The 9,538-nt window shown below is 31.6% G+C and overlaps 1 non-coding gene across 1 annotated transcript; it reads right to left on the bottom strand.

Moving 5' to 3' along the window:
* Positions 1-8,883: 8,883 nt before the first annotated feature.
* LOC148554758 (small nucleolar RNA R71) lies at positions 8,884-8,990 on the bottom strand. Its single transcript, XR_015887797.1, has one exon. It is a non-coding gene; the product is annotated as a small nucleolar RNA R71 (small nucleolar RNA).
* Between the last annotated feature and the right edge of the window lie 548 nt (positions 8,991-9,538).

Below are 9,538 nucleotides of genomic sequence, written 5' to 3'. Positions count from 1 at the left end.
AAAGAGGTCTGAATCATTAATAAAAATTTTTTAATTTTAATAAAATTAGAGAGGAGTTAAGTTTCTGAACTTTTTGCAACTTGGACTTTTAATAGATATCCGTATAAAGAATTAACAATTTCAACTCTCTATATAAAACTAATATTGAACACTAGTAAAAAAAATTATTATGTTAATAATTCAAGAATTAAAACTCACAAAGCAAACTGTAAACAAGAAAAAAAAAACTCCCAAGCAAAGTGTCTATAATAATAATAATAATAATAATAATAATAATAATAATAATAATAATAATTCTTTATTATATACATTATTTCGATAAAGCATTAATTTCAGTCAAAACATATAACAATTATTTAAGGGGTATGTTTTAGGATTCATTATGTTTATTTGTATTATAGACAAATTTAAATATAATTTTAAAAAGATTAATATATTATTTTTTTAATTTTAAAATGATTAAAATTAGATTGTGAATAATATATGTGTAGTTCATTTGTAATTAATTTAATTAAATTGATCTAATAGGTTAGTTGCGTTTGATTTTGAAAACAGAATAAGATAAGATATTGAGATAAGACATAAAAGACAGAGATACAAAAATTAGTGTTGTATTTTATTTGGTGATAAACTAAAATAATTTATAAAAGTCTAAATTATTCTCAGTTTTTTATTTAAAAAATTTGGAAAGAAAAATATAATAATAAAAAATATAATTATGAAAAACTAACAAGCTAAGAATAATAAAAGAAAAAATAAAAAATAAGTTTTGTCTCTTATTAGTGTCTTTGTGTCCTCTTGTTAGGATGGATACAAAATACACTAATTCAATATCTCTAGACACAATATCCATATCTCATATGTCAAATACGATTTTGTGTCTTTGTATCCCTATTTTAGTGTCATGTGCCTGTAAATAAACACAAACCTTAAAAATTGATAAAAAAAATTTAGTTGAAGAAGAAAAAACAGAAAAACAAGAGGCATAAGAAGAAAACAAAACTTGATTAGACTTTATTACAAAAATAATTTGTTCACCTGATATTTCTTATAAAATAAAAAAAAGGTTTAATTTTTTCATTTTAAATATATTAAAAATTTAAATGCTAGACTATATTTACTTAATTAATAAAATTGTATGAATAATAATTAAATCAATTAAATAATAATACTATATTTTCATTATTTGTATTACTCATGACATATGGAATTACTAAAATTTGTGTGTTCATCTACTTGTGACTTATTAATATATATAAACTACACTGTTTGTAAATAATAGTTTTAAATTTGATATTTATTTTTGTTAATAATTTTGTCAAAAGATTTAAATTAATTATATATTTTTTTCTGCTAATAAAATAAAGCAAAGCAAACATTTATCAATTTACTTTTTTTTGTCAACATAAAAATAATTTAATTTTAATTTACTGTCAGTATAAAAGCAGTTTTACACATACATTCAGATATATAACGTCGTATCAACAAAAATAACTTAATTTTACTTTAACTACGTGAATAGTCTTTTAAAACAAACAACGAATATGATTATACTACTATATAAAATATTTTACACTATTAATACATAAAAAATAAACTCTATAAAAAGATAAAGGCATAAATAATTTTTTTTTACTTAAATCCGATATGTATAATTTTTTTATAAATTTATTTTACTAAATTCATGTTTATCACAGATAATTTCATATTTTATTTTTTTATTAAATTTAAGGTTTTGAAATTTAAATCCATTTACTTTATTACCATCATTAAAAGTAGTTCTTACATTTTTGTACACCTTAAAACTATTTGCTGTAATTCTATTTTCACCTCCTATTACACTATATTAATTTTTTTTTGTCATAGACAAATCCATGATTTAATATGTATCTATCATTTTATAGGATTTAGAGGTGAAGGATTAAAGATTATGGTTGAGGGGTTACGATTTAGGATTAAGGGTATAAAGTTTATGGTGTATAGAATTTCGGATTCATAGTTTTGGATTTAGGATCCAGGCTTTAGAGCATTAAAAATGATAGTTTAAGATTTTAGGATTTATAATTTAGAGTTTAAACATTTATAATTTATGTATTTAAAAAAGATTTATACGAATATACATTTTTAATTAATCAATTCGAACAAATTTCTTTTTATATTTTTATAACATAGAGTAAATGCAAGAATTATACACACACATATATATATATATATATATATGTGTGTGTGTGTGCGCGCGCATTTAAAACACATTGGTGGATAAAATATAATCATTTTAAAAAATTTACTTAATATGTTATAATTTTATTATTATAAGAAAAATAAATAAATTTTAAAATAATTTATTTTTATATATGTACTATAATATATAAAGATTTTTTAACCTCTAATTAGATGTTAATGTTATTATATAAATATTAAAATATTTTTATATTATAATTAATATTTAAGATTTAAGATTTATAGTTAATAGTTTAGGATTTATGGTTGAGTATCGCGTTTAGGGATTAGGGTTTAGAATTTTATGTCTTATGATTTTAGAGTTTGGAATTTAAGGTTTAGGGTTTATGGTGTAAAGGTTAGAGAATTAGAAATGATAGTTTAGGGTTTAGGATTTGAAGTTTAGAATTTAGGGTTTAGAGTATTAAAAATGATAGTTTATGTTTAAGATTTAGGGTTTATGATTTAGGTTTTAGGTTCTAGGATTTAGCATTTAGGTTTTAGGGTTTAGAGTTTAAGATTTAGAGTTTAGAAATTTTTTTTTTATATTTTTGTAACACCAAGTTAATGCAAGAATAATAAATAATCAATATATATATATTTTATACAAAATACTAAAAATCTAAAGTTAAGTACTTTTTTTGTCCCTAAGATCTTGGCTCAAAAATTAAAATCGTCCCTGACCTTTTTTCGTTATTAAAATCATCATCAACGTTACAAAACGTTATAAAATTATTCTTTTGTTCATGAATAATATTTTTTGGACAATTTTATCCTTAAACAAAAAAAAAACATGTAACCAAACACAGATTCCTCTTCTCTTCCTTTCTCATTCACAACAACAACCTTCGTCTTCTTCTTCTCATAACAACCCTTCTTCTCATATCTTCTTTCTTCTTCATCTTCTTCTTCTCATTCACAACAACAATAAACAGCTTAGGAACATATGTCACCTTCATATTGAAAAACTCGTGCTGGAATCCCAGAAAATGAATCTTCATCCACTTCTTATCTCACGGTAATCTTGATTTTGTACCATCTGCATGATAGAAATAAGAATCAAAGGTCAGATTCATCATAAACATGAATAAATAAATAATAAGGCTGCAAGAAATTAGAGCTTACCCTTATTCAAAAAGGTCAAGATTATGAAACCTATGAATGTAAATAGCAACTTCAAGAACAACATCTAACACTGGGAGCTGGCTTGGCCTTTCAGGTCTAGGTTGGTGCTCAACATTTCCCAACATCTTTTTGACAAATTCTTCTGATTCAGAGCCACAAACCATCTTAGTTTTTGAAACATATGTAGTCACTAGCAACAGCAACAGATACAGTAATGAGCTCAATTACAAGACCGATGATCATTCATCCGTTATTCTTCTAACCTTTTAATTGAACTGGATCAAAACCCTGCCACTGCAACAGAACCCAAAAAAGGATCCAACTTTCTCTCACCCACCTCGGTTTCAACCCAATCCACACCCATTTGAGCTACCCATCAATCTGAATAATGTCAAAACTTTATGTGCTGGTTGAAAGTTGAAAAAATTGGGAACCAAGATTGAAAAGAACAAAACATCAAGCTACCCTTTATCTTCTTCATCATCTTCTTCATCTTCACTTCCATGCGGTGCAGAGAAGATCAAGCCCGTCCACTATCGGAGCAGCCATGGTCTAGGAGATCGGCGGCGAAGACGGCGTATCCCCAGGTGGCGAAGTTGATGCAGAACGGGGCGCGATGTGGCAAGGAGGCAGAACGGAAGTGCAACATTGCAGGAGGCAGAACAAAGGTGTGGCACTGCAAGAGAGGAAGAATACAGGTCGCGCTGTGTGAGAAAGAGCGCAACAGAGAAGGAGTTGGCACTTAAGGAGAGAACGGGATTGAGTCGGCATCGAAGGAGAACGTCAGCAATGATGCCCTTTCTCGCTGGCGGCGCCTTCTTCTTCCTCTTCTCTTCTTTTTCCTTTTTGTTCTCCACCCTTCCCTCCTCTGTGTTTGTGTTGTTGAAGGAAAAAGAACAAATGAGGGTAAATGATGGATGAAGGATATTTTTGTCCAAAAATTAGAGAAAGAACGATTTTATAATATTTTTTAACATTGGGGATGATATTAATAACGAAAGAAAGTTGGGGACGATTTTGATTTTGACCCAAGACCTTAGGTTTTAGGGTTTAGCGTTTAGGTTTTAGAGTTTAGAGTTTAAGATTTAGAATTTAGAAAAATTCTTTTTTATATTTTTGTAACACCTAGTTAATGCAAGAATAATAAATAATCAATATATATATTTTTATACAAAATACTAAAAATTTATTATTTAAAAATAATTATACTACTAAAAAAATTTTGTACGAGAACTTTTTGTACTATATTTTTCATAAGCTATGTTGTATAATCTTTAAGAAAATTAATAATTTATATACTTGCTATGTAACAAAGAAATGTTAAAATTTTTTTTATTTGATAAACCAAATCTTTTTGTTGCAAAAATAAATGAATGTAATCCGTTTAAATTAAATTATTTTTTGAAATGGTTAAACAAGTTTATTATTACATAATAATAATAATAATAATAATAATAATAATAATAATAAGTTATTGTAAATGTGATCATTTTATTTTTAGTGAAATTTGTGTAGTTAAATAATTTTATTGTATGAAAGTATTATTCATAGTCAATTTGTTTTCAAAATTATTTGGTTAAAAAGGAATTTTAAATTAACTCCTATAATTTTTTTATTTAATAAAACCTCCTAGATTTTTAAAGGATCACATTATGCTTTTTCCATAGTAGAACCAGCCCTCAAACTTAATGCGCTATCTGTTTTAAAATGCTCTTCACTTGTGTCCGGTAGTTGACATAAAATTTAGCTGACCATATACAGGAAATGATGAGAAGATTTTGTTTGGAATGAATATGTAAGCTTATGTTTGTTTATAAGGATGGGTTATTGAAATATAGATACTAAAATATAAAATTGTGTTTAATAGATAAGACAAAAATAAAGATATTATATCCAGAGATAATGAATTAATGTATTTTGTGTTTGTCCTGATAAAAATGACACAAAAATATTAGTAGAGGACATAATTTATTTTTTAATTTTTTATTATTCTTTTTTTAAATTTTTTGAATGGAAAAAAAAAAATAAATTGAATTTTTATAATTTATTTTTGTTTATCACCAAACAAAATAAAAAAAACATTAAATTTTGTGTCTTTATTATTTGTATCTTATTTTCAGTGTTTTGCCTTATTCTATTCTTAAAAACAAACGCAACCTAAAATATGTGTCCAAAACTGCAACTTCGAAGATATCAGCATCAAGCATTTTAGCTATCATAAGGAGTGAATTTCGATATTATGTATATAGAAAAAGAGAAAATTGGTGGAATTTTTTTTAATTTGAAGTAAGGAATGTATATATAAAAATAAGACCGGAGAAAATGTAGGGGTGTTCATGGATCGTATCCGATCTATATATCTGCGATTGATGTCAGGGCATCTTGGCCAGTTTCACTGACCCTTTCTTTACTGTTTTTAGGTTAGTTTCATGCATTTCCTTAGGAAATAAGCTAGTTTTGGGTAGATATTCACTTACACCTTGATTCAAGCATACATTGTGCATTTTACATTATTTCATGAGGATTTTGCATGAGTTTAGTGACAAATTGTATGTTGCATTACCCATGATTTGGACTAGAACTTTGATGCACTCTATTGCTTGATTTCAGGACCAAAGAAAGCAAGGAATGGGAGGTAACTTGCAAAGTTAATGAGAAAAGTGATTGCCAACAACGCTCTCGAAGCCATCATTGACCACGTTAAGAGTCACGTTAACTAAGTTAACGTGAACTCTAACGTGGAGAAGGGAAGTTGAGCCAACATTAGTGACACTTAACATTGTCACTAACGTTGGCAAATGCTCATAAGTGGCCACGTTAGAGTCCACGTTAACTTAGTTAACGTGGCCTCTAACGCTAAAGAGGGGAAGAAACGCCAACGTTAGTGACATTCAACATTGTCACTAACGTTGGCCTAAGGAGAAATATACCACGTTAACTCCCACGTTAACTTGGTTAACGTGGGAGCTAACGTAAGAAGCAAGCATGGTCGACAACGTTAGTGACACCCAACATTGTCACTAACGTTGGAAGCAACCACACAACCCCCAAGGAGCCACGTTAACTTCCACGTTAACCTAGTTAACGTGGAAGCTAACGTTGATGAGTGAAAGAATGGCCAACGTTAGTGACACTCAACATTGTCACTAACGTTGGAGATGGCTAAGCATGGCCACGTTAGAAGCCACGTTAACCTAGTTAACGTGAACTCTAACGTGAGACATAGGGGCACCTTGGAACGTTAGTGACAATGTTGAGTGTCACTAACGTTCTCGAAGGATGACAAGCCCACGTTAAAGAGCCACGTTAACTAAGTTAACGTGGGCTCTAACGAGGGAACAAAAAGGGCTTTTCAAAGTTATTAGAAATGTTAAGTCTCAATAACGTGTGCGAAGGACTTAGAGGCAACATTAGTGGCAACGTTTATGCCACTAACGTTGAAGTTAACGTAGCTTTTACTTAGTAACGTTAGTGAGAAAGTTGATTGTCACTAACGTTCTCGAACTCATATTTTCGCTAAACGTTAACACCCCTAATGTCCTGAGCTAAAGTCTCTGCCCAATTCATATTTTCTCTCTGCAAGTAAAGCCAAGCCCAAATGAAGAAGAGAACTGCTTCAAACTCAAGATCCAAAGGCCCAAGACTTGAAGAGCCAACTAGAAGCTGAGAGAAGTAGTATATATAGGAGTAGCTTTGAATTGTTAAGGAGTTCTGGAAGTTGGAAAAAGAGAATTACTCTCTGTATTTTACTTTCTCTGCAATTTCTAGTTCTACGATGTATTCTCCATCTTTGTTTTCATTTTCTAGAGCTATGAACAACTAAATCCCTTTCATTGGGTTAGGGAGCTCTGTTGTAATTTGATGGATCAATACTAATTTTCATTATTCTTCTTCTATCTTTTCTCTTGATTTTACTTGAAAGCTTTCGATCTTCATCCAATTGAGTAGTTATCTTGGAAAAGAAGCTATTCAAACTTGAATCTCTTTTGAACCTTGAAAGAGGAATGAAGAGATCAAGCTAGAAATGCTTTCTCATGCTGGACCAAATTGGGTTTGGATGGGTATGTGACTATAACCCTCTCAATACTTGATTTGGGAAATGCATGTGGTATAATCAGTGACCATACTTCATCTCTTCTCATGAGCAATTGACCAAGGAATTGGCTATTGATCAAGATTTGAGAGATTGAATTGCAAGAAATTGTAATTCAATCACTTAAGATTGCCAAGGAGATCAATGAGTGCATTGATTGAGGAAGAGATGAAAATGAACTTGATCTGGAGAATTGCAACATCTCCTAAGCCCAATGAACTCCCCATCTCTGATCTTACCCATTCTCTTTAATTTCTGCCATTTACTTTATGAGCAAATCCCCCATTCCCATTTACAATTCTGCAATTTATTTTCAGTCATTTACTTCCAGTCCTTTAATTCTAGCATTTACTTTTCTGTTATTTACATTCCCGCCATTTTATTTTCTGCAACTCTCAACCCAAATTCTGGATTCGCTCAACTAGAACATTCTTCTAATTAAAGTTGCTTGATCAATCAATCCCTGTGGGATTCGACCTCACTCTATTGTGAGTTTTTACTTGACGACAAATTCGGTACACTTGCCGAAGGGAGATTTGTTGAGAGACAAGTTTTCCGTGCATCAAGTTTATGGCGCCGTTGCCGGGGATTGATTGTGCATCAACAATGATTAATTTGGAAGATCACTAGATTGAGCATTTTTATTTTGTGAATTTCATTTTCTGTTTGAGTGATTTACTTTTTGTTTTAGTTAAACTTCTTCCCTTCCCCCTCTACTCTTTTGTTTTTCTTTGTTATTTTCAATTCTGTTTGCTAACCCACTAACTGTTTGATATATTGCATCACCCACAACTAACAGTAATTCTGACACAAATACTTTATGCACCTATCTTTTCTTGCTTGCACTTGATGGTTGTATGACAGGGAGAAGAAGCGGGGCTTCAACTTCCTTCGATTCTGAACCTGAGAGGACCTTCCTTAGATTAAGGAGGGAGGCAAGAGGAAAGAAAGTGGTTGGTGCTGAGGAAGAAGAGGAATTCTTTGAACCAAACATGGAAGACAACATGGAAAACCATCATGAAGAAGAGGATCACAACCATGGGGGAGGAGGTAGAGCAAATCATGCTGGGGAGGATAGAAGAGTTTTAGGCTCTTACATCAATCCAAACCCAGGCAATTGTGGAAGTAGCATCCAAAAGCCAACAATCCATGCCAACAACTTTGAACTTAAACCACAGCTCATCACCCTTGTTCAGAACAACTGTTCGTTTGGAGGAGGTGTTCAAGAAGACCCCAATCAATATTTGACCACCTTCCTGAGAATATGTGACACAGTGAAGTCTAATGGTGTTCATCCTGACACCTATAGACTGCTCTTGTTTCCATTCTCACTTAGGGACAAGGCAGCCAAGTGGCTGGAATCTTTCCCCAGGGAAAGCTTGACAACGTGGGAAGAAGTGGTGAACAAATTTTTAGCAAGATTTTACCCTCCTCAACGAATCAGTAGGCTGAGAGCTGAGGTCCAAACTTTCAGGCAACAAGATGGTGAGACTCTATATGAAGCATGAGAGAGGTTTAAAGACTTAACAAGGAGGTGCCCACCAGATATGTTCAACGAATGGGTGCAGCTGCACATTTTCTATGAATTAAGGGCTCTCTTATGAGTCAAAGAAGGCCGTAAACCATTCATCCGGAGGATCTTTGAACAAGAAGAAGACTATTGAGGAAGCCATAGATGTTATTGAAACAGTAGCAGAGAACGACTACTTCTATGCTTCCGAAAGAGGGAACACAAGAGGAGTAATGGAGCTAAACAATGTAGATGCTCTGTTGGCCCAAAACAAGCTCATTACCCAGCAGCTGGCTGACCTCACCAAGAAGATGGAGATGAACCAAGTAGCAGCAATCTCAACTTCACCAACAACCCAAGAAGGAGTGAATGAAGAAGCAGAGGGGAGTCAGGAGCAAGCCAACTACATTGGAAATTCACCAAGAAAAAACTATGATCCATACTCCAAGACCTACAACCCCGGATGGAGAAACCACCCAAACTTTGGGTGGGGAGGTGAGCAAGATCAAAACCAAGACCAGAGACGTTACAACTCCAACAACAATGCAGCTCACCAGCAATTCACACAGAGGACATCTCAACACCCCCAC

Source organism: Arachis ipaensis, chromosome B6, assembly GCF_059453495.1.
Source record: "Arachis ipaensis isolate K30076 ecotype BB chromosome B6, ASM5945349v1, whole genome shotgun sequence".
Taxonomy (NCBI): domain Eukaryota; kingdom Viridiplantae; phylum Streptophyta; class Magnoliopsida; order Fabales; family Fabaceae; genus Arachis; species Arachis ipaensis.
This window is presented reverse-complemented; position numbering and strand designations above follow the sequence as displayed.